The 27,811-nt window shown below is 34.2% G+C and overlaps 1 long non-coding RNA gene across 1 annotated transcript; it reads left to right on the top strand.

Annotated features, from left to right (window-relative positions):
• Positions 1-5,896: 5,896 nt before the first annotated feature.
• LOC146996834 (uncharacterized) lies at positions 5,897-27,766 on the top strand. Its single transcript, XR_015041715.1, has 2 exons — positions 5,897-6,372; positions 27,378-27,766. It is a non-coding gene; the product is annotated as an uncharacterized LOC146996834 (long non-coding RNA).
• The last annotated feature ends 45 nt before the right edge of the window (positions 27,767-27,811 follow it).

The raw sequence follows: 27,811 nt of genomic DNA on the forward strand, positions 1-27,811 counted from the left end.
ATTACCTCCAAGTAAGGATTTTAGGTACGCAAATTTTTCAGTTTTTCTCAATCCACTATGATTATGAATTGTATTTTCGAACTGGTTCCAGAAGTCTAACCATTTACACGAATCTCCGTAATAAGTTCCGATTTGCAGACGTGGTAACTTCACTGTTTTTGTTTCAACTGGAAGTGCAACATTAGCCGTTTCGTTCTGATGAACTGTTCTAGAAGATTCCGAATTCTTCTTCAAAAATCGTTGCATTCTTCCTCTCCATATAACAGTTTTATCCTGGTGTTCTTGACTTAAGGTAACTTCATTTTCAATCTCCTCCGAAGTTACTTTCGTTTCTATTTCTGAATCTAAACTTTTCAGTTCATTGATTTTCTCAATTAACTGTTCATATAAATCCTCGATTATCTCATTTTTCTCATTTAGCGGAATATTATTTGCTAAATTCGATTCGACTTTGGTTATCAGTTTCGTAGTTAATTGTCTAACAACCGATCGTTTCTTTTTCAAATTTTCAAGAACGCCCTCCATTTTCGAAATATTCAGTCTGTCGATTTTCTGGTTCGTAATAATCCCGGTTTGCAGGCACCATAAACAAAATATGTGTAAATCTCTAATAAACAGACTGGATCGCAGTTAAAGTAATAAACAGAGGAGCGTTCTTCCACACAACATTTATTCACGAACACCAAAGACGAACTGATACATATACATAATTGACATCACAGTTTCTTTTTACAAATAAACATTACCGCCATCTATTGGCGATCTATGGATACACAATCCTAAATTTAACAGTCAGAGGCTTGGTACCATCTTTATTGATTATATGGCCTAAAGAAGATATTTCCGGAACGCCGAAAACACATTTCGAAGCGTTAATTGTCAATCCATATGAAGTTAATCTTTCAAAAACAGTACGTAGGTGAGATTTATGCTCATCTTCCGTATCACTAAATATCAAAATATCATCTAAGTAGACGTAGGCGAATTTTAGATCTCCAAGAATTTCGTTCATAAACCTTTGAAAGGTTTGAGCTGCTCCGCACAGTCCGAAATTTAAAAACGGAAATTCGAAAAGACCAAATGGGGTGCAAACTGCAGTTTTCGGTATATGATCTGGATGGACTGGTATATGATGATATGCACGAACGATATCAATTTTTGAAAAATTGTCTTTCCGCTAAGCGTATTATTAAAGTCTTGTAAATGCGGGATAGGGTATCTGTCGGCTTCGGTGCACGCGTTTAGTTTTCGGTAGTCTCCTACTGGCCGTACGTCGCCCGAACTTTTAGAAACTACATGAAGCGGTGATGACCATGCTGATTTTGATGGTCTACAAATACCTTGATCTATCATAAATTGAAATTCTTTTTTTACTGCTTCGTATAACTTAGGGCTTAACCTACGCGGTTTACTGTGCAGAGGAGGACCGTTTATTTCGATGTAATGAACCGTACTATGCTTTACTCTACCCGAATCGGATTTTAACTTCAGTACTTCGGAAAGTCTTTCAAGATTCTGTGATATGGTGAATCACCAGATATTAACTTTACCGAAAAATAATTTTTAGAATCGGAAAGAGAACCAATACGAGTTAATTTCGTAGTATTATCGATAAGCCTACCTCGTTTTAAATCGATTAAAAGATCAAAATGCCTTAAAAAGTCGGCTCCTATTATAGGCACGGGTACATCGGCGATTAAAAACTTCCAAGAAAAGTTTCGTCTAAGTCCTAAATTCACAGTTAACAATTTTGTTCCATACGTAGAAATTCTGGAATTATTCGCGGCAAATAATTGAAGCGAATCAGGATGCATTTTCTTAAACTTAGAAGTCGGTGTCACACGTGAAACATCCGAGCCCGAATCAATCAAAAAGTTTAAATTTAATCTGTTATCGTAAACATGTAAACGACATGAATGCGCGACTGCCGATGAATTTCGATCGACAGCCGCTACTACTAGTTTTCCTGGGCCGTAGTGTTCTGAGAAAAGGAACAAGGTGCTCGACATTTTCGTGCATTATTACCGAATCGCGAATGAAAATAACAATAATTGTTCACACGCTCTCGGGAATGCCCACGCGAAAAACTACGTGCTTTGTTATGTTGATCCCGGGGGAAATTATTCCTCGTTTTTCCGCGGGAGAGTCGCTCGACTTGTTTAGTTAGGGCAGAGATTTCACTCCTTAAGGCCTTAAGCTACTCGAGGGGGGCACCAGAATCGTTAGGGTTTCTGGGGGAACTCGCCGAAACTGCCTGGACCGCGAACACGCTGTTGTTCGTTGGCGTGCGCACTTCAGCTATCTTATCAGCCATTTTTGCTAAATTGTCTAAGGATTCCGAACTTATTGATAAAATGGCATGCACCTCGGAAGGTAACCTTTGCAGCCATAATGATTTTAAAAATTCGTCAGTTATACAGTTTCCACCTAATTCTCTCATTTTTCTCAATAAGTGAGATGGTTTGTCGTCCCCTAAATGCAATTCAGAAATAAGTCTGCGTATTTGCTCGCTTTCCGAATCTGAGAATTCTACCATTAACCTAGCTTTAAGGGCATCATATTTAGTCGTCGCTGGGGGATTAAATACAATATCTGATATTGCGGAAAGAGTTTCAGGGTCTATCGAAGAAACCACGTGGTTGTACGAGGGCCATCCAGGAAGTAGATTACGTTTCCGTCTGTGTCCGCTAGGGGCGGGGCTAGCGCGGCCATCTTGGGGTCAGAGCGTTGCGCAGCTCAGTCTGCATCTAGCCGTGCTAGTGAGAGGTTCGTGCTGTGCTCCGTTCAGATACTGTGACGGTTTGAAATGTCTGCGTTAATTGAAAATCCTGCGAGGTGCGCTCAGTAATAAGGTTTCTGACTGCAAAAAACTGTAAACCGATAGAAATCTATCGGCAGCTTCGTGAAGTGTATGGGGACAACATTATCACTGAAGGTGGAGTGCGTCAGTGGGTCATAAGATTTCAAAATGGCCGAACCAATGTTCACGACGAAGATCGAAGTGGGAGACCCAGCATAGTGACCGCCGAACTTCTCGAAAAAGTCGATGCTAAAGTCCGTGAAAATCGAAATTTCACAATAACGGAACTTTCTTTGAGTTTTCCACAAATTTCGCGAAGTTTGTTGCACGAAATCATCAGCGAAAAGCTTGGTTACCACAAGTTTTGTGCAAGATGGATTCCAAAAATCTTGACAGAGGACCACAAAAATCAGCGAATGGCTGCAGCGTTGAACTTTTTGGACGCTTACCATAAGGATGGTGACTCTTTACTCGATCGCATCGTTACTGGTGACGAAACATGGGTGAAACATGTGAACTGTGAAACGAAATTGCAATCAATGCAGTGGGGGCACACAAGTTCTCCCCAAAAACCCAAGAAATGCATGCAAACAATGTCGGCAAGGAAGATGATGGCGACTGTTTTTTGGGACAGAAAAGGTGTAATTTTGGTGGACTTCCTGGAAAGAGGCACTACAATAAACTCTCAAAGGTATTGCCAAACTCTCCAAAAACTCAGAAGAGCAATTCAAAACAAGCGCAGAGGAATGTTGAGCTCTAAGATCTTGTTGATTCACGACAACGCCCGGCCCCACACGGCAAATGTCACTCGTAAAGTTCTTGAATCTTTTAAGTGGGAGTTGTTTCCTCATCCGCCGTACAGTCCCGACCTGGCACCGAGCGACTTCCACCTATTCCCAGCAATGAAGAAGTGGCTGGCTATGCAGCGTTTTGATGACGACGCACAGCTGCAAGAAGAGGTAACGAAGTGGTTGAAGGCGCAGGCGGCCGAATTTTTCGACGAAGGAATTTCCAAGCTCGTACATCGCTACGATAAATGCCTTAATTTGTATGGTGACTATGTAGAAAAGTAGTATTTGAGTGTGGCTTTCATCTGTATATAATAAAATTTGTTTCCTATACTTTGTTTATTTTTTTATTCCAAAACGTAATCTACTTTCTGGATAGCCCTCGTATTTTGTACTATCGCTACTAATCTTCGCTAAAGCAAAGTTACTTTCAACTTGAATAAACCAAAGTTTAACATTCTTTTTCCATAAAGGGGGAATTTTAACTGCCACGTGTGAGATTTGTGGCTCCTGAACCGCCATATTCGATTCCTCGTTGGTTTGGCCTTCCGATCCTGGCATGGTTGCCAATTATAAATATATCGTAAATCGTAAACTTAATGTTTTGCACTATACCTTATCAAAACAGTATCAATTTAGAATAAAATAATGAAGACCTTCAATATCTCAATAAAAGTGTGAGCACAAATATTACCCAAAGATCAATTTTAAACAATCAATAATTAAATTAAAACTATAATTTTAGAGCAAAACATATCACAAAACATAATTAAGACCAATCACAGATAATTAAAAAAATTTGACCACATACCTGTAAATCCTCCTTAAGTGTGATAAACCACGTGTAATCCGTACGATAAAATGAGGAGGAAATAAATAGGGTGGAGCCTTTATCAGTCATAAGGAAGAGCATTGGCATCAAAATAAGGCATATTTTTAGTTTTTTAACAAAGATTGAGACAGATAGTTATTAGGGATCGAAACAGAAGGAGCGAGGGACAGGGTCATCAATGATGTACGTGTGAGTAACACGTGCATACGAAAATATCCCTAACATTAACTAGGAAAGCCGAAATCTTAGTTAAGATAGACATGTTACAATTAATAATCAAATTTAATAAGGAAAAGTAACAGTTGCCGGGTACATTATAACGGCTTAAGAAATTCAGAGCACAGTACAGATGCGAGTACGCAAGTTCACATATCTCGGCGAAACAGAGACGCACACATTTGTTGAAGTAGTTCCACTTGACTGCCGGGGAAAATTCTTCTCTCCCCGTCAGCCTGTAGGTTTGCCAAACGGGTTTACTGTTTCGCCAATTGGCGCTTTTCTGTACAGTTTTTAAGTCCGTATCGCCTGTTTGGCGCTGCCGCTGCAAGTTCTCCCCAAACTTTCCAACGCTCGCAATTTTCCTTCTAGTTCATCATACAGGGAGGGTAGATCCGTTTTTGCTCTTCCGGTTACAGCGTTCTTCATCTCTAGGCTTAACAAGTCTCTCACATAGATTTGCACAAGTAAATCTTCGCGTCCAAAGCGCTCTCTTAGTTGTTCGACGGCTTTAGGATAATTAGCTGCCGTTGCCGGGAAGCTAAGGACTAGGCGTTCTGCTTTCGATTTGGGTTCCATGGCCTGCAATAGATACTGCATTTTATCTTCATCGGCGATACTTTTGTCATCGTGGATTTTCTGGAACTGACTCTAAAAAGTCAGGTAATCTTTAGCTTCACCACTGAATTTTTTAAGCTCAATTTTAGGCAATTTAAATTTCCTAGATTCGGAATTATTTGAAAGAGAGGAGGCTTGTATTTCCGCATCTATTTGAGCACACTGTTTTAGAAACTTATCTCGATAATTCTCCGTTTCTTGAAAATCATCACTAAATAATTTTTCTCCATCTTCAGTCTGCAAAATCTGCTGCGATATAGCACTCTGGCATACGTCAAGTCTCTGGAATTTATCACAAAGTTGACACTTCAAAATCGAAAGTATTTTTAAATCTCTTACTTCTTTAGTTAATTCACTTTCGGTTTTCCTTGAGGTTTGCGAAAACGCAATTCTAAGTCCTTTTCTTTGGGACTTTAAAGCGATCAAATCCATCTTCAAAGTATATTCAAAATCGAAATTCAATATCAAAAGTTCAATCGGAAAATTCTAATTCAAAGCACCCGGTCCCGCCGAGGGTACCACTATGTTACGAAGAACACAGAAAATATATAAATCAAATATGCGTATTTCCAAACCCTACCCCACTTTTCGAATTTTTCACGTCACGGAAATATCGACTAGTTTCACCTGGCAAGACGCCTACCCTACTTTTGACTACTACGGTGCGCTTTCGAAAGAATTGTGCTGCTGAATAGTGAGTTTAGGTGATAATTGTGAGATTTTCGCAATTTAAATTATTATAAGTGGGAATTTACGCAAAATCTTTAGTGAATGGTTATTGTTTATCGCCGTAGTGTATTTGAGGAAAGAGGAGAATAATTCACTGCTGATGTGTACATTAACACTATGAAAAATCTGGAAGGTGATACTCGGCAATAAATGAGCTGCATTTCATCGCAAAATTCAGCGACGCCAGTAAAACGAACGAAAGTGTTCGAAAAACTTATCCAAATCTGAAGCCACTATACAAAAATTGTATGTGTGCCAATACAGCAATTTAAATTAAAAAAAAAAAAAAAAAAATTGCAGAAAACTTCAGATCAAGGAATAAGACTTGCAGTGCCTCTATGTGCTTAAAAACTACGAAGCATTCTGCAGACTTTCGTGCCAAAATCAAGGTTGGCAAATAGATTAATACATTTTATTGTTTCTTTTAGTGTATATATTTCAAAATTATTAAAATAACTTGAACAGTTGTTTAATTGCTTAAAACAGCAATAAAGTTCATTTATAAAGATATACAAGGAACTTCATAATTCATTGCTTTGGTGAACAACTGAAATTTACCAAATTACCTAACTTTATAACATTAAATATCTTCGTAATGCTCTGTTTTATAAAAGCTTAATTACTTCTAAAAGCTAACTACTAACTAAAAGCTTAGCTACTTACTATTCATTTAAAATATTTTCTGATTTATTTACTAAATGCGTAATCAATCATCAGGATTATTAAATGTATTAAGAATTTCATACCTGCTTGTGCAGTGTGAATGCATGTTTGTGTAATGAACTTTGATTTTCATGAACGAAAAAGAAATACAATCTCCGAATAAATACTTTTTTTGTTTTCCAGTTCCTGTGTTTAGCTGTAAAAGTAAATTCACTTCAAGTATGTGTCTGTGTAATTTTGACGATGTAAATGCTGAAATATATGTATAGTAAAAACTCAACAAAAAAAATATCCAGAAAGCTCTTGAAATTTTGGATAGCTGAGCATATAAAAAATGAAATATTGTAATAAGTGAATGGAAGAATAAACTAAATATAGTCTAAAATAGTCTAAAATCATAAAAACAGTTCATCTTATTTGTATCAACTTTATTAACATGATTATCAAAAGCCAATATTTAATATTATGCACGATTTTGAAAAAATGTATGCTGCTGATCTTTGGAATATGATAACAGGTGATTTTTACAATGGTTGTTATGTGGATTAAGATAGGAAGTTGAGACTTTAAATATGAACAATAGTAATCTGAAAATTTGAAGTAGTAATTTTATATCCAACAATCTCTGCCAAATAACTTCCATGTTTTAAGTAATTAAAAAATATAAGGCACATTCTATAATTTAAATTTTATTTACTTTCATCTATTTTTTAATGTTTGCCATTATAAATTTCATACTATGTACTTTTTTAAGATTTCATAGTTATTTTATGTAAGAAAGGGATTTATGTGCAACACATATACAATGAAAATCATTTAACACAAAACTGAGGGGGCTGAAATATTTTTTCGTGTTGAAAAATATTGAAAAGAAAAGAAAATATATATATATATATATATATTCAACAAAATTAAGCTTATTAGAGTACATTTTATTTACATAGATATGTATATATGCATGTATTTAAAAAAACCAATGAAACAAAAACTTCCACAAGAACTTAAACGAATTCAATACAAAATTTTCAAGTTTTTGAAAAACAAAACATTTTTTGAGTTTTGGGAAAATAATCTGATATTTTTCTTTGCATTGTCTTTTTTAGCATTTTCGCCTAGCACAGGTTTCTCCCCTATATCGGGCTCAAGAGGAAAATTTTGTAAAGCCTCTTTTCACGTCATTTCCCTTTTGGTGTAAAAAAAATCCTTCCGAGGATTTGGCGATTTTCGTCGATTCAAGATGGCGGAAAAAATTGCGCCAAGTGCCGGTTATCTGAGTTCTTCCCAACTACTGCAACGAATTCTTCCGATAGTACAGTAAGACAGTTCATTAATACAGAAACTTTTTCAAACATTTCATTAAGTGTCAGCTCAATTTCAATATCCTACTTCTCCATTTCTTTGGGTGGCGAAGAATCTGATACTTTTGAGAATTGTGTGTAATGAAAATAATTTTCATTCATCCTTGGAGTCGCTGAATTCTATGCAGTACAACATATGAGCCAAACTCACTAATTTTTACTGACACTGCCATGTAGTCATCACTGAATTCCAAAGCTAACTAATGAGAGATGAGATGTTTGTGTGACGTTTGTAGACGTGGAAGGCGAAAGTACCGTAGATAAACAAAACTGGCTCGTGTCACAGGCTATTCTGAGGGTATTTCAAAGCCAAATTAGCCTCTTTTCTACGAAACATGCGAAACCTCTTTCATTTCACACCCCGTTTAAATCTTGCCAGCGATACTAGTGTTTTCTGTATTTTGTTCATTTACAGAAAGGATATCTTTTCGTGTTAAGCGATTTTTGTTTCGTGTTAAGAGAAACAAAATGCATGAAAATATATAGTAGTTTGTCGGGACCGTTGCATTATTTTGTGTTCACTGATATTTCGTGTTAAACGTATTCCACTCTATACAGATGTGTTTGGACTATGTATATACAAATAATGTTTTAAAAGGAAAATTTTTTTGCATTATGCTGCTAAAAACTGATCACTAAATATATAAAGAAAGAAATTTAGAACCAATTTTTCAGAAAGAATAAAAATTGAAATTAAAATTAACTTGATAAAATCCTGTTTAGACTAGTAATATCTTTTTAAATTGGAAGATATTTTTAACTTTTGATTTTACTTCCCCCCCATTTTCCTTTGCTACTGCTGTTTGATAAGAGGTTCTAGTAAAGATTTGTGTTAAAATTATTTTGAACTTTCAAAGATTTTCCACTGCAGGATTTTAATTTTTTCTACATTTTAAGGCCATGTTTTCTTCTTTTTTTTTTTTTTTTTTTTTTTTTTTTTTTTTTTTTTGTGAACTATTAAAATAAAAAAATATATTGAAATGGTTCATCAGCTGATTCTGGATACAGAGAAGAAAGGATTTTGTTTTAGAAGGGGAAATGTAATTAAATTCAACATACCTCCTCTTGATGATATTATGTTAAAGTTGGTTGGATTCCTCACCTTTCTTGTTCTTTTTATACTACTTTTTTGGTTTTTCTTGTGATGGTTTATTTTAACATGTTGACTGCCGTGGTGGTCACCGGTGACCTGCACTCGACTTGGCTATACAGCGCCGTGGGTGCCACTGGCAACGCGACCAATAGTAAAATACATAACTAGAATAAATATTGATACTGATAAATTTTTAAATAGTACCATTGTTACTATAATGGTTTGAAGAATAATAAATCATAAAAATTTAAATTATAAATCACAAAAATGGTCTACAGATGTTTGGAGGTCGCTGGTGACCCCCAGCATGAAGCACAATTATATAACATTATTTTCTGTAGATAATATTTCGACATAATATATATCGCAAAAATAAAAATTTCAAGTTGCCATCATGGGCAAATCACGTAAAATGCGCGCGGCAGTCAACGTGTTAATTTTTATATTTTAAAGTATTTTTGTTCTACATTTATAAGATTTTATGAAGATTATTTGAACTTCAATTTTTAAGTCTGTGAAAAGTTGGTTCCAAATTTCTTTATATACTATATATAAGAACTCCTACACTCCTAGAAAAAACTAATTTATAAATTTATTTATCCCACATTTTCATTTTGAAACATTTTAGTACATGCTTTTCCTCAATATTTTAAAAGTTGATTTTTTGTTGAACTGAAATATGTAATATGGAAAAATTCTATTAAAAAACATAACTCAGAATCAAAATAGGAGATAAACAGAGATAATAATAATGTGGGGTATTTGATTCTCTTCCCCTAATAGTCATTTGAAACATTTTAGCGTGTTTTTCCATTCAGCTGAAACAGTAAAAATATAGAAAAATTCCCATAGAAACATAATTCGGCTGAAAAAACAAAACAGGCAAAAAATCGGGTTGGCATCAGGAAACTGATTGGTCTAAAACAGAGCTTCTTAAACGTTTTTTCAGTCGTGAGCCTTTTTTATCATAGATTTTTTCACGACCCCAAAATATTTATGAAAATTTTGTGGGACTCTATGAGCATTGCGAAAATCTGACACACGTGCGAGTGAAACTGTCAATTTTTTCACTTGTATTGTAAGATAGTATTGCAGTTTTAGGTCATATCTTTAATTTCTCATTTTAAGACATAGAACAATGTGAAAATTTTAATTAATTAACAGACGAAATGACAGCGTCACATGCAAAGCAAATAAAGTGAACATTTATATTACAAACAGAATGCGTTGAAACATTTTTGTTTTTCTCTTTGTCTGTATGGTCTTATCTTTATCTTTTTTCAGATACATTGTGTAAAAATATTGGGTAATTGTAAAATTATTATATTAAGTTTAAGAAATACCAAAACTACTGAAATTTTTTGCGACCCCCTGCTGTAGATGGGGGTTGCGATCTACAGTTTAAGAAAGTCTGGTCTAAAATAACGTTACAATATTTGATTTTGTTGGAACATTGGATAACAGAGGCCACATCCAGTGCAGTTATGGCAGGTGTGCAAATTTTGGAATTTACAGAAATATCAAGTAGCAAAATTTTTGGAATTTAGGAGTGGAAAAGTTTTTAGAATTTAAGACCCACAGAGATTGCATAGCACAACAAAATGTATCTGCTGATGCTAGGACTCCAGTGCATGGTTATATTCTTATAAAGAGTGTATGCCTGAATGCAAAGATGCATTTTGAGTCATCATTGCTAGGTCAGCAGCCTACACAGCATTGTGTGATACATCCTTCATGTAAATAAGAAATAAAATTGACAGCACTTTAGTTAAATAACCTAACTTATTCCTTGTAAGTATTATGCAAGAGTATTGTAATTGTTGAATAAGAATACAACACTTGCTTTCTGTTCATCTGAAATGGGATAGATATTCTAGCAGTTATTCCAGCAGAAATTTGCAAGAACGGATCATTCTTTATTTAGTTAGATAATCAAAATACACAAGCTATGAACATAACATATTAAACCGTAATTCACTTTTCACATTAGACAGCCAATGTTTATCAATTTTCAGATAAGTCGTACTTTCCCGTAAATTTGAAAATACTCTATTGTATGCTGTTCTGTTCAAGACAAGCCTGAAATCATTTTTTTTTTTTTTTCAAAATGCAATTGATAACTTGTTTTTTTTTACAAAATTTTAACCTGGGAGTTATGAACAAATTTGTGGGGGGTCACCAAATTCAAAGAAATTTATTTGACAATAAAAGATATACGGAATTTGAAGAGAATTTTGGATGTTTTTTAACATTTGCCAGGAATTTTAAATTAAACATTTCCATATTTTAATTCTGATTTTATTGCTTTTCACTTGATTTATGTGTTATGTTTGATGATTTCCAAACAGCTCGAATCAAATTTCAAAGCAACTGCATACGCGCAGCTAAAATTTAGTTTTTTCGGCTATCTTAGTAATGTTTTGCATGCAATTTGTAATTGTAATACGCATCATTTATAAACTATGTTTCTTATTTCTAATCAAATTTGTTGTCAAGTAAGCGCATAACATTTCCTAAGCATTAGAAAATTCAGTAGTGTCTCAAAGGGTAATAAAAACAATTTTGTTCACGATGGTTGAATGGCCCAAAATCTCTTGTAAGAGAAATGGGATGGATGCACCAACATCAAATAAACTTAGAGAAAAACTATTAATGAAAATGCAAACAAAAATGTAACCATTGGCTCTCTTTCTACTTCTAAAAAAAAAAAAAAAAAAAAAAAAAAATTTAGTAAATATCAAAAAGAGTTTATTTTATACTGTTTTACATGTTGCATTATCAATGGAAAAAGAATATCCATTGTGTGTTAAATGCAGTGAAAACTTGGCACATGGAAAGCATGAAACCTGCGAAATTAAAAATACATTTAGAAACGGTACTTTTCCCGTTTTGCCGCCGCAAACAGTAAAGTTGCCAACAACGGTACTACTGATGCCAAACGGAACATCTCCGCTGCCAACATTTTATGCCTCATTTTCGAAAAGTCGCAGCCATTTCTTATCAGATTGTTTCTTTCAATACTGGCATACAACTACATAGAATTTTTACAAGATAATTAAAATTTATGCCCCAAGACCATTCGTGGTAATTAAGACAATTACACTGGTGTGCAAAAATTAAGGACGAAGTTGAAAAATTAGCATATCAGCTGAACGAAGAGGCAGAGCGGACAGAAAGACCAGTCAGGAGATTAAGTAAGGTGATGTACGGTAGCACATGCGCAGATATGCAGGTAGTCGTAATGGGGGAGTGTCTGAGTAGTATAAAGCATGTTGTCGGTGTAAGATCAGTATTTCTGGCAAAGAGATTGCACGCCGTACAGCAGTTAAAATCACACCGAGTTGCTGCCTCAGAGAGAAATGGCAAATAATCAATCTGTTAGACGACATCTGGATGCTTTTACCCGAGGTCGAATCATTGGGAAGTTGGAGGAAGGCCGCAGTGTGACAAGTGTGGCTGCAGAGTTCGGAATTGCTCATCACAGCATCGTTTCACGACTTTGGAGACAATTTCAAACTACAGGAACAGCTATCCGGGGGGTTTAGTAGTGGTCGTCCACGAGGAACCACACTCGCAGATGACTAGTATATTGCCTTACAGGCCAGAAAAAACAGGCGGCAGACAGCGGGATAAATCGCTAGACACATGACACAGGCAATTGGACGACCGATATCACGTTTTACCGTGGCCAGAAGACTGCACGGTGGTGGTCTGTTTGCACGACGCCCTGTACTGTGTGTACCTCTAACGCCTGCCCATCGGAGAAGGCGTTCTCTGTGGTGCCGGGAACACCGGAATTGGAGAGACAATGAATGGGGACGAGTACTCTTTACAGATGAGAGCAGATTCAGTCTGAGTAGCGATTCTCATCGCATACTCATCTGGAGAGAGCGGGGAAGCCGCAATCATCCCTCGAACATCGTTGAAAGGGACAGGTATGGAGGTAGGGGTGTTCTCGTTTGGGGAGGCATCATGCTTGGTAGTCGTACAGACCTTCACATCTTCGACGCAGGTTCAGTCAACGGTACCCGTTATTGTAACGAGATTCTTCTTCCATATGTGCGTCTTTTTTAGAGGCGCTATGAGTCCGCAGTTCCTTTTCATGGACGACAATGCACCATGTCATCGCACAGTAGCTGCCGAACAGCTCTTAGAGAGTGAGGATATTGAACATATGGATTGGCCGGCACGATCTCAATCCCATCGAGCATGTATGGGATTTTCTAGGCAAACGCTTGGCAGCTCGTACCTTACCACCAGTAACGATTCCGGAGCTTCGATTGGCACTGCAAGATGAATGGGCAGCGATGCGTCAACAACTCATTGACATCCTCATTCTCAGCATGGGCAGACGCTGTGAAACTTGCCAAGCAATCAGGGGAGATCATATCCCCTATTAAAGCCCGGATGTTTCGGCCTTCAGTCGCATTGCGCTCCATGCTACTTTTTCAATAAAGCTTTTTATCCCTCTGATTTCTCTTTTAGTAAGTGTTGCTTACATTACTCATGTCCTTACGTATTGGGGATATTACGGTATTAAATGTGTTGATTTGGAAAGCTTTTGTACAAAGTCTCGTCCTTAATTTTTGCACACCGGTGTAGACTGCAATCACACCACTCACCCAAAGGCAAAAATCAAGGGTTAAATTCATCAATTCTAATGAGGATGCAGTAGCGAAGTAAAGCACTGCGGTTTTTACATAATTTCTGAGTAAGCTATTTGTACGAATTGAAATAATTCTTGCATTTAAACTTGTATTCCAAATTAAGATTTAACTTGAAAATAATGTAGATAATTACTGAGAGAATTAGATTTTTGTAGCGTAGTTTACGTGCGATGAGATCACGTGCTGTTACGTGATACGAACCGGCAAATCAGGATGTTGAACCATGAAAACATAGTAAATTCTTGATGTCTTTTTACAAATTTATTATCTTTGTTTATTGGTTTTTTACAAAATTTTAAAAGATATTAAAATGTTTGTGCCTTTAAAATAAAAAATTCATAGAACTAACAGTTGTTAACATTTTTTATGTGTATATTGTATGTTGTCGTCAACAAAGTCTGCTTGGCAATATTTGCACCAGTGAAACAGAAAAGTACCTTAGAAACTAAACATAAAGTTTAAATAAATAAATCTGAAGAATTTTTTTAAGGAATGAGCTGAGAGCATGAAGAATTAAAATGTGTTTTTGAAAAAATATACAACAGTTCCTGAGAAGGATTTACAGGCATCCTTAAAAGTTTCGTACTTAATTGCAAAAAATTTTAAACCTCATACAATTGGAGAATCACTCATTCTTCCTTCAGCAATTAAAATGACATCATTTATGCATGCAGAAAAATATAGTAACGATTTAAAAACAACAGCATTAAAAAAGATACTGTTTCTCACCAAATTTTTGTCATATCAAACACTATAGAATACAAAATTCAGTCTTTACTATAAACTTGAAACTACCGACATTACTAAAATGTTTCAATTTATCGTTTATGTGAGATATGTTTTTGAAAACAATGCAGTAGAATATTTTTTATGTTGTAATATTTGGGAAGGAAAAGCAACTGGAAAGAAAATATTTGAAATTATTAACAGACATTTTGAAACAATGTTACCTAGACACACTGTGTCGCAGTTTGTACTAATGTAAGCTTTTAAAACTAAGACAATACTTTGGCAAGGAGAATTGAAAAAAAAAAAAAAAAAAAAAAAAAACAGAAACATGCTTTTTACAATTTACTGAAGAAAATAATACAGATTTCTTGTTTAAAACGACATATGATAAAATTGACAGAAAGTTTTTTGAAAAATTTCCAAATAAGGAATTAGGTTGGATCTGTGACCCATTTTGCCTTTGGTGATTTCAATTCCAATGTATCTCTAAATGAAAAAGAACAATTAATTGATATTTTAAGTGACAGAATACTGTGTGTTAAGTCTCTAACTTGCCAAAAATTTTAGTTGATTGGAAACTAATATGCCGATTTAAAAGGAATGAAAGTAAATTATTACGTTTCTTACGTAAAATTGTACAATAAACCTTTAGCTTCTATTTAAAACTTCTAAAATGCTTATGTTACATTTTTATGTTATATAAGCATTGAAAGTGGATTTCTCACTGAAATAGAAATAATTTTGCTATTGAATTAACATGGATAACTTTTTTATTGAGATATTTTTTCTCTGTGACATTAGTTGCATCTACTACAAAATAAAGATTAAAGAACTGTTTTTAAAACATTTTGAATTCGTTGTCATATTGATCTATGAAGCACTAGATTAGTGAGTTTTTATTACATTATTGACAAATATAGTTTTTAAACAATCAAAAAATTTAAAGCGGAGATAATTATTTGTCAAATATGAATGTGTTTTCAAAGAGGGAATAAATAATAAGTGATAAGAAGAAAATTCAGAACATTCACATCTCTAACAAAGTAATTTGCTTTGATATAATCTTTATAATACAATTTATTTTAAAATGATAAGGCAAAATCCAATGTGAAAGGTTATGCAAAGATTACGATAGTACCTAGAGTATTCAGCATTTCGTATAATCCTATAACCAGATAATAATAATAATAAAATTAATTTTATCTGAATGAAGTTTTCTTATTACAGAAACAGTAAAATTATGCAATTACATAAACGAATACACTTTCGGACAATACACTTAATATTGTTTACAAGCGCAAGCCAAAGTTCTGTTTATGTTACATCTCGCCCTTCAGCACATGCTCAAGAATTACCATCCAGGCGAAACTAGTCGATTTGACCATGACGTCAAAAATTCGAAAAGTGGGGTAGGGTTTGGAAATACGCTCCCGGGAGGTCTCATTCTAATCCAATTACACCTCTTTTCTATGAGTTGTTGTCGTACGGGCGTAGCCAGTACCTCCTACGTAGGAGGTACTGGTACTACTCACACGTGCCTAGCAAATCGATGAGATGTCTGAAGCTCACATTCAAGTTGTTGTCGCTCTCTGCCGAAAAGCAAACCCATCCATGTCTGAAGATGAGAAAGTGGCCATCTGGGATAAAAGTATTACTGAAAACTTGTACCAGGTCCTGTCGTCCCAGGACTATGACAGCTTCGAAACTATACCTTCGTGAAACGCTGCCGTCACATAGAAAGTCTTCGACGAACACGTATCGCCCGATCACGATTCCAGAGGCTGCCTAATGTCTCCGCGGTGTCGGCCGATGAGGACGCCGGTGAACTAAGGTCTATAGTGCGTGTCATCGTCAGGGAAGAGATTCAGAAGATCCTGCCGCAAGTTCAGGGCTACACGGAAATAGAACCTATAGAACCGAATGACATAGCATCTGTGGACCGGAAAGAGGTTATAGGGGCGCTGGCAACACTCACAGGAGCAGGGAGAAGTAAAAACACTACCCAACGTTCACTTCCAGTTAGGGCGAAGACAAGACGGGAAGCCAGCCAAAGAACTGCTCCACAACGTAGAACAGATCTGTGGAGGACTGACAATAATGTGCCTCTCATTTTTCATTGGGGACGCTCTGGACATGTTCTGAGGTACTGTAGGGAGAGATGCCAGATATTTGAAAATGCAAGAGCCACAAAAGACGTCCAACCCTCGACGGGACAGAGATACTGAATCTACATACAGATTCGACGACAAATATGCACAACCTACTTCTTCCCGAATGAGGAGCAGTTCACTTTATCCGTGATGCTTTCTCAACCGCCGACAATTGCAGTCACCGATGCGCCGCTTCCCACGGCGAATCAATAAGGAAAACAATCTGAAGCGACCTGTGCAGGAGGTGAGGCCGCAGTTGAAGAAAATCCTCCGACGTATACCGCAACCAAGTTGAAAAGGAATAACACTTTTATCACCGTGAACGGACAGTGTGTGAAAGCCCTTGTTGATTCGGGTGCCGATTATTCTGTCATATCCGAAGATTTACGTCGCCAGCTAAATGCTCCTATGTTTGCTGAGAATGGACCTGTATTGAGAACTGCCTGTGGTAAACCTGTAGCCGCCTCGGGACGCGGTGCATTAAACATTGTTGATTTGAATGGGAATAAGAAGCCGTTTGAATTCCTTGTGTTTCCTGAATGTAGTCATCTAAATTCTTAATACTGCTTTATATATTCTGTAAAGTTTCGTTTTTCTGCTCTTGACTATGCGTTGCAAAGTAATTATTTTAAACATTCGTATAAGTTTTCGGCTTTTAATCATATAGCCAGAGATTAGCTCCTGATTGCATAAGCTACTAAAAACAAAAATAAAATAAATAAATAAAAAGGAAAACGACACGTTCTTGACAGTTTATTTCTTGGTAGAAAACAGCACCAACACTCTAATTGCTTGTATCCGTGTCAAGCATGATTGGTTTATCTGTTTCTTTAACCGTTACCTTTCACTTCCTTGTACTATGTAAAAAAAATATTGTAATCGCCAAAATCTGAGGATATCATATTTAAACGTAAACATCCATTTTGACCGTTTCGGAATCAATTTGCACGAATAATTTGCGTGACATCTGTACATTAACGTGCGGACAGATTAAACTATTTTTTTTTCCTAAATGGATTTAAAATCGATTCAAAAGCTTTTTTCTTTTTCGTAACATCTGTACGTACACACATTTCCATATACACGTACGTTTCAAAAGCGATCAGCCGTAGAACATTGAAAATTTATGTCCCGGATTGCTGTAACTTTCATTTCCACCTTCCTTTTCATCCAGGAATCTGACTGTTGGCATGGGTTTTATATGAAATTAATAAAATGAAGAGGAGTTACTTTCCTAAAAACTTATGCCTTGGGTTCTTCGTTGAAGCAGACAGCCCATCCACTAAATGAACTTTCTTAACGTCACCTTCCTAGCGTCAGCTATTTTATTTGTATCCAATGTAAGAATTTTAAGCACACATTTGAAAACCATAATGATGAAAATAATAGCAACTGATAAGTATAATGTTTCATTTCCTGGACATCTCAATTTAGGCACCAATACATAGTTATATATCTATATTATTATATCTATGTATCTGTCTCTCTATATATGAAACTATAGAATCTTGGTACTTAAAGCCTTAAAAAGCATGTAACCTTTTAATTTTCACAATTTCTTTTCGTGGGAGATAATCCCCAAACTGCATATATATATCATGTTTTAGTGCGTAGATGAAGGAATGCGGTACTTTAATTTCTAGCCTCTGAAAACACTTTATTGCGTAGTTGAAAATATGAATGCATAAATCAAAAATTTCCAGATATGGCCGTAATTTTATTACAGGATAATTCACATTAGATCATCTTTTTGTAGACAAGATATTTTTCAATCATAGTTGAATGCAACAATTTCCATGTACACGGGTTTTAGCGTCTTCCCAGAAGCAACGCTGAAGCGATAGAGGACGCCGCAATTCAAAAGAAAGTGAGGGAGCAAAATGTTTCAGTTCGAGTTAGAAATGTTTTGGTTTGCAATTATTTTGATTGAACAAGAGGTATGTGCATTAAGCATTACTTAACATGGAAAGACCTCGAATTTGGGAGAATTGATGAATGTAGGGGAAGAGCATAAAATCTAGAATCGTCAATTTATCCCCAATTATTTTTAGAGTAGCTATCGTATTTTGTTATGTCTTACACACTCACATACCCATATATATATATATATATAGAGAGAGAGAGAGATATGTAAGTGCGAAATCATTCACATAATATATATTCAATTCAACTTAAAAAAATTCTGTAAATTTATTTCAGCGATTGTAACACTAATCATAACTATTGCTGTATCATCCATAATAACACTCCTGTCATTAATGCCATTCAAAAAATTATCATACAAAACATTAACTGCTATGACTTTGAAAATTTATATACCTCACTTCCTCTAGAAGAAATCTATACTAGTCTACTAGATCTACCTAAACTATTTCCTGATATGCTCACAATTATAAATCTTAACAAATGGAAAACCTACCTAAAATGCACACTTTTTCATAACTACATCAAATTTCAAAATCAACTTTTTAAACAATTCAGAGGTCTGCCAATGGGCTCACATTTCAGTACCTCGCTCTGTAATATCTTTTTATTTATCAAAGAATTTAACTTTGATAAATAAAAAGATATTACATTTTGATAAAACAAAAAATCTACAACCACAAGTGTTAAATTACTACAAGCACACCTACATCTATATTGATGACCTTATTACGATTAATAATTTTAATAAAATTGAATACTCAGAGATTTATCCAAATTGTCTTACACTTAATAAAACTAATAATTCACAAAATAGCATAGACTATCTAGATCTTCAAATCATTAATTACAAAAAAATTTTACTTTTTGACAAAACAAGAAACTTCAATTTCAATACCAAAAAATTAATAAATTGGAATTCCAACATATCTAAAAAAGTAATTAACAATACAATAATAAATAAAATACAACGAATTAAAAATATCTGCACAGATACGATAGATCTACAATGCAAAATTATGCTCCTTATTAAAATTCTCAAAAATAATCCAATACCCAATCAATTTATTAACCATTGCCTTAAAAGAAGCATGCGTTAAATACTCACTCTAAATCATTTAACTGATAAGGATATGATAATTTGTTCCTAAACCTGAGAAGGCGGTATAAGTTGGATGACTATCAGTTGAAGGATTTGTACATAGTGTAATTACTAAGCTGTATATAATGTAAAAAGCTAATTGTCTTCAGACTTATGCTGTTACTAAAAAAATGAGCCTATTTCATAATCTTTAGTCTGTCAAATAGCTCTTTGACAGTGAAAATTCCTTTTTTCCTTTCTTAAATTCTTCTCGTTACGACACAACAATTAGCCAGAAATTAATTGATTTCCATTCACTAGTACTTTCAAAAAAATTTTAACAGACGGTTTCACTCAAATAAGAGCTCCACAGCATACATCCCTCAAGAATTCTTAGTCCCTCACACACCATAAATTACTTCACACAAGTCTTACCGACTGATATAATTCAAAGCTCCCACTGCCGCTAAAGAATTTTCTGAACACAACCCTTGTGAGTCAGACGTGAAGAGAACACTTTGCCCACTCCCAACTAGAAAGAACGTAAGTTAATTAATGCTTTTTCTGGCAAAAATACATAAAAGCTCAAAATATATGTATTAAAAATTACAAAGTAAAACTTAAACACTTATTTCCTAGAAAAAATTCCAGAAAGGGTTAAGCAGGATTTAATTCGTAATAATAAATGAAAGCGTTATCTTTGTTGTTGCGAAGCTAAGTTTCTTTAGATTGGCAAAAAATCCACTATTCTGCTGTTTCAAACGTAAACAAGCAATGGCCGCCATGAAAAAAATTATTAGGCTTAGCGGCACTTAAACAACTTTACAATTTATCGATAATTCTAAAATTATTGCATACAGATTTACTAAAGGTATAAAAACCTTAACCGGAAGATAAGAACGATATATTTCAATCATTTTTAAAGCAAAAAATGTACAATTTACAAACATATAAGAGTAAAGAAACTGAGACCACTGAGCCGGGTAACAGAGTGGATATATATATAAATATATTTAAATATGTTTGGTGCGGCCGATTGCAACCAAAATACGAGGTGCACATCTACATGTTATAGCAGTCCTATATACAAAATTTCAACATTCTGAGGCTACTCGTTTTTGAGTTATGTGAGATACGTACGTACATACGTTCGTACAGACGCCACGAAAAATTATCTTCAGAATTAATTTTAAAGCAGTTTTATAATTTTTTTTGAGGAAACGAGTCTTTTATTCTGTCCTTATGTACAGATATCACGCAAAAACATCGTTAAATTGCATTCGATAGTGGTCAAAATGGATATTTTCGTTGAAATATGCTGCCTGAAACTTATTGCGATTAGAATACTTCCTTTTTACTTCATACAAGGAAGTAAAAAGAGATATTAATAAATATATATCAAACTCAATTAACACTGAGGAGCTAGAAATTTCAGAGCTAATTTTTGAAAAACTAATTGTGCGATTTTTACAAAACTTGCGTAATTTGAGTCGTAGAATTTAAGTATGAAAAAAAATTGGCACGTCATTTTAGAAAAAGTCCCACTTTATGTCAAAATACCTATATTAGAACAATACTATATATGAATTTAATACATATCCTAAATCGCGCTTTCGAGGCATGGTGTGGTGGTGTATTTAATTATGGTAAAGTACACTAGGGCTATCTGCGTATGGGGAGGGATGCCTTCGTAGAGGACTTTCTAAGGAAAACTGGCTCGTATACACGTTACACATGCGGAAAACCATGAAAACACCCATACAACCAGCCCGTTCGCGGGATTTGAACCTCGGACCGAACTACCAGTGTTCAGACTTTACCGCTCGGCTGCTGGTGGGCACTTTTGAGGCATGAAAAAACGCAAGTTGAATTTTGTCAACCGGCCCAACAGAATGGGAGATATAGAACTGTCCCCCCACCTTTTTTTTTTTTTTTTTTTTTGTGTGTGTGTGCAGTGTACATAGCATTTTGTGAATAAACTAATCAATGTGCCACATACTGAAGTAAACAAAATTACATACAAATATTAATTGATTAAACAATGCTTGAATCTTCATACAAAAATCCACAAATGTCCACTCTGCCTAAATGAAGACACTAAGACAATTCAGATCAAATGAAATTTAATATGAGCAATTTAAAAAGATTATGATCAATAAAATAGTACAAGAGTTCAGATAAAATAAAATTTAAGAAAAATTATTCTGAAAATCATTAAGGATAGGGGAAAAGAATTTGGCCAATTTAAATTTCATATGTTGCTAGGAAATCTTTTCCTTAGTAAAGGCTAAAAATTAAAAACTGAGAGATTTGGTGATGGAACTGGATAAAAAACTGTTGACCCAATGATCAGCTACATGTAATAAGGACAAGACTCTAAGGAAGTCATAATTAATGAAGATAAAATTTAATGTTACAAGAACAAAAATGATATAAATATAGCCATTTTAAATATGAATCTGCATCTCATTTAGGACTATAGGTGGTAATAATTGCTATTATAAGGTCTGGGCTGGAATGGATGAGAAGCTGGATAAGCATTTGGATTAAGTCAATCCATATCAGGGATGGCTTTCTGCTGGGAAAATAATATTTGACTTGCTGATAGCATAAATCAGTTAGAATAACCAGAAATGGCAATTACTAATAAAAGTATTTAAAAATGTTTTATTAATCAGTATTCATTAATTTAGTAAATAAATTTTAGTACATAAAAATAATATATACACTAATTATCATATAGTATTAGAAACAAAAATAATGAATTATTGGTTTATTCAAATAATTTTATTAAAGGACAAAAAGAGTAAGTATATTCAGTTTTGTAACCCTGAGGCTAACCAAGCTTTTTGCAATAATGAGTGTTTTTGGAATTCTACTGTATTTAAAATGAGCTATTAAAAATGGTAAAGCCAAATGATAGGGAAAAAATGCAATTATTTCATCATAAATTAAATCCATATGAAGACTTGTGCACTTATTTAATAATGAAAAGATTAGGAACTTTTCCGTTTCGCCGGCGCAAATCTCGCCAAGCACACTTTATTGGCGACAACATACTGTATACACATAAAAAATGTTAGTTCTTAAGAGTTTTTTATTTTGAAGGCATAAACATTTTAATATCGTTTAAGATTTTGTAAAAAGGCCAATAAATAAAGACAATAAATTTGTAAAAAGATATTAATTTAAGAATTTACTGTGTTTTTATGGTTCAACATCCTGATTCGCCGGTTCATATCATGTGACCCCACCCCCAAGTGATCTCATCTCACGTAAACTACGCTACAAAAATCTAATTCTCTCAGTAATTAGCTACATTAATTTCAAGTTAAATCTTAATTTTGAATACAAGTTTAAATGAAAGAATTATTTCAATTCGTACAAATAGCTTACTCAGAAATTATGTAACACTGCAGTGCTTTACTTCGCTAGTGCATTTTCATTAGAACTGATGAATTTAAGCCTTGATTTGCCATTTCTATATTTTTGCCTTCGGGTGAGCGGTGTGATGGCATCCTATTTGACTTGATTACCGCGAATGGCCTTAGGGCATAAAATTGAACTACCTGGTAAAAATTCTATGTAATTGTATGCCAGTATAGAAAAAAACAATGAATCTGATAAGAAATGGCTGTGACTTGTTTTGCAAATGAGGCGTAAAAGGTTGCCAGTGAGGATATTATGTTTGGCATCAATTGTTGGCGAATTTATTGCCTGTGCCGGCAAAACGAAAAAGTAGACAAGATTAATTATGCATTTATATCACTCGATTGCTTAAGCTGCAACAAATATTTTCCTCAGGCAGAAGTCTGCACATTAAACACATTTTAACCCTCTGACTGGCCAGGGCTTTCAGTAAGAAAGCACAAATTTCCTAACACTACTATGAGAACACATTATGTTTTTGATTTTAATGTAAAAACTCTCCTGGTATTTCATACCTGAATTTGTGTACTTTTGATATATTACCTTAACTTCTTTGACATATTTTACTATACACATATATATACACGTTCTTACAAATGTAACAAAAATATTCTTGCCACTTAGAGGATTAAAAAAAAAAAAAAAAAAAAAAAAAAAAAAAGAGATACAGTCACCTCATCATTATTGAGCAAAACTTAATCAAAATTTCATCATAAGGCTATTATAAATTTTGGAGAAGACTGGATTAGAATTGAAATCATTAACACAATTCGACAAATTTTGCTGAATGTTAAAAGTTTCACGAAAACTGAATTTAAGATTTTTTTAAAAAATTTTTCAGTGAAATTAAAAGAAACTAATAATAATTATTTGTGAAAAATTTATTTATGTTGCTTTTCCTGATGAAAGATAAGTTCTTTAAACTGAAACTAATCCTTAGTTTGGCTGATGTGATTAAGTCCTTGCCCACCAAAAAGCTATTCATTAAAGAGAACAATATTGCTGTTAATACTAAATAAGAGAATTGTTACTTTAATAGAGAATGGTATTTAACACGTTCAGGACCAGCGTCACGTATATGCGACGCAACGATTCTACTACCTGCCCAGCATGGCGAATATGTGACGCAACGATTCTGCTCCTACCAGCCTAGCCTCACGTATACGTAACATTAAAACGGAAAGATTTATTTGAATTTTTAAAAGCCAGCAGTAGTAACTGTTTTCACCTGGGTTGATTTATATGGCATTTGACCTTCATGTAGTGGCATTAGTTTCTGTTTTGTGCTTCTGGTTTTGATAGATTTATTGAAATAAACAAAGTGCGCCTGTGAATTAAAGGAGCACAGGCATTTTTGTTTATTTAATTAGGATTTTTTTTTTCCTATTTATTTTGAAACTTAACATAAGCTTTCTTGGTTAATTAAAAAGTAACATTTACAACATTATTACAGAAGGGGAAAGACTCAGCTTTCTCGATGTGTAATGTGTCTTACTTGCTCACATTTCTCAGGAAAGAGACAGCATATTTTTTTTTCCTTACTTGGTTTAATAGGTCATTATATATAATGTATTTACTTTACATGTAATGCAATTATACATAATGTATATATAGACGTGATCAGTAACGGATATCCCACCAGTGAGGGTCTTTCCTTGATCACTTTCCGGTCTGTTAGAGTCCGGTAGCTGGCCAGGAGAGGGCGCAGCGTTTTTCACTTTTAGCTTGTTATATTTTTCTTACCGCATTGCGGATTTTTGAGATAGATGTAGTGGCAACCAAAAAAAAAAACATGAGGAATGTTCTAATGTAAGCATACAATTCTTGTACATAGCTGTAAATAAAGCTTCTGTGTGATAAAAATGAAAAGGAATTCCAAGCGTTCCTGTGGATATTTATTAAGAAAGGTAAGCAAAATTTCACTTATCGATGTTGTTAAAATATAAATAATAAGAATAAGAAAAAAGATCATAAGTTGCAACATGGTGCCGAAAACCAGGATAACAGTGATCTTTAGATATATTGTGATTTAAGTATTTATTATTGTTCGATTAGTGATTGAATATTGATTATTAAGATGGATAAGTTAAAAGCACTTAAAAAGAAGCGAGGAATGTTAAGAGCATCAGTAACAAGACTGATAGCTAAAATGGAAAAGGAAATAGAATCGGATAATATTAAATTTGATTTATTAGAAGATGATTTATCCATCTTAAATGAAAATGGAAACGATATACTAATATTGAACTCTGAAATCGAATCTATCCTAACAGATGAAAAAGAGTACGAAACTGAAATACAGGATAGCTTGGAATATAAAAATAAAATTACCTTGTGTAAATCGAAGATCAGTAGAATATTTAGAAATAGAAAATGTGTTAAATTAAATGAGTTGCCATCTAATTCTGCTACTATAGATACGATAGAGAACACAAATACAAATGGCGTTGTACTTCCGAAACTAACCATAAATAAATTTAAAGGCGAAATATGTGAATTTCAAAGTTTTTGGGCTCAATACGAATCTGCTATACATAATAACTCTGCTTTAAAGGATGTAGACAAATTTAATTACCTCACATCTTTACTAACGGACACAGCTTTAATGTCAATAAAGGGATTACCGTTAGTTGCTGAAAATTATGCTAAGGCAATAAATATTCTGAAAGAAAGGTTTGGGAAAGGCTTATTAGATCTATCAAGTCATGTTTGAAGAAAATACTCATGAAGGCTTCACTTAAATTTGAAGAGCTGGAAACAGTTTTAATTGAAATTGAGGCGATATTGAATTCGCGTCCACTGACGTATGTTTATCGTGAAGTTGGAGAACCAGAACCGCTGACGCTAGCTCATTTTCTAGTTGGACGAAGACTGACATCCTTACCATCTGGCAAAATTCTTGAACCTGATTCAACTAAAGAAAATTTAACAAGGCGATATAAATACAGGCTAAGGTTATTAGAAGAGTTTTGGAAAAGAGAATACTTACTTGAAATTAGAAATGTAAAACAAATTCAGAGAAGCAATGCCGTAACAGATCTTTTGAAAGCTCTGTAGTTCTAGTACATGAAGAAAAATTACCAAGATTATTATGTAAGATGGGAGTTGTACAGGAGTGTCATCCAGGACGAGATGGGAAAATAAGAGCTTGCACTGTCCGTTTAGCTAATGGAACTCATCTTCATCGTCCTGTGCAGTTATTGTACCCATTAGAAATGACTTGAACTCTTTGAACTGAATACAATGAACTTAAATTGCGAACACTGCATCTATGAACATTTAAACTTGTAGAACATTAAAAACATTTAGTGTTTAAGATAACTTCAGAATCCAATCCTTTGATGAACCAAGAGTTCATCGAGGGGGAGGATGTTACAGTTTATGTAGCTGGCCACGAGAGGGCGCAGCATTTTTCACTTTTAGCTTGTTATATTTTTCTTACCGCATTGCGGATTTTTGAGATAGATGTAGTGGCAACCAAAAAAACATGAGGAATGTTCTAATGTAAACATACAATTCTTGTACATAGCTGTAAATAAAGCTTCTGTGTGATAAAAATGAAAAGGAATTCCAAGCATTCCTGTGGATATTTATTAAGAAAGGTAAGCAAAATTTCACTTATTGATGTTGTTAAAATATAAATAATAAGAATAAGAAAAAAGATCACAAGTTGCAACACGGTCATTGTGGACACTGTTTTAGATTTAAATAAACAGGAAGTTTTCTAATATAAACCTGATGTCACTCAGGGTTTGAGGATGAAATATTTCTGAGTGTCTTTTGAAGAAGTTTAGGGACATGGTGTTGGGGTTATATTCAGTTTCATTTTGTTAGCCATAGCTAAGAGGCCTTACTTAAGAATTAAAAAAAAATTGTCCAAAATCACCGGACACTCGATCTTTTAGTCTAACTGGAAGACAGTTTCCGAAAATTTACGTTGACAGAAAGGGTAATAAAGGTAGGAGAAGATGCATTGTGTGCGCTAAAACCAAGGAAAAGCGAAAGCAAACAACGTATTTTGAGTGCAAATTATTTCACACACTGCAGAATTTTTCAATTGGAATTTAATTACCTACAGATAATTCTTGTTTAATTGTTTTTTTTTAAATTTCGTATTTGTAATTTTTTTCACGTTTATAGTATTTATTTCTGTGTGTATAATTATGATTTTAGTATTTTGCCTGTTTAATTTATTTCTATTAATACACATTAAAAACAAGTACATTAAATACGCAACTTCAAAAATTGAAGCCATAATATCAAAATGCTTATTTTATATGATTTTTTTTCTTAAAAATTAGGCTGAACTGCTGAAAATGCGTGGGCCGGTGGCGACGATCTATTTCAGCAGGTCCAGTTTCGTGACTGTGCTTCGTTCTCCCTGGGCTGCTCCTTAAGGGGTTAAAATTATGAAGAGTCGGAAAAATTTCATAATAGCAGAAGAGAAAAACAGCATGGAAACAAGATTATAGTGATTGTTTATAAAGAAAGTTTTACAGCAAAATTGCTAAAGGAAACGTTTTTAAAGGCCTTTAGCAATAATAGATGCAGAAAAAATTCCGTCAATAGCAAGAGCTTTCAAAGTAAATTCATGCAGAACAAATCTTTAATAAGGTACATAAAATAACTGTCAAAAGATGATTTTGTATTTATGAAAACAATAAAATTTGGCAGGGAAAGTAAAACAAAAGGAGGGATCAGGGAATCCTCATAAATTCTATTGTTAAAACTAAAC

This window comes from Stegodyphus dumicola, chromosome 6, assembly GCF_044657685.1.
Source record: "Stegodyphus dumicola isolate Sdum_Otavi_A_Nest chromosome 6, ASM4465768v1".
NCBI lineage: Eukaryota > Metazoa > Arthropoda > Arachnida > Araneae > Eresidae > Stegodyphus > Stegodyphus dumicola.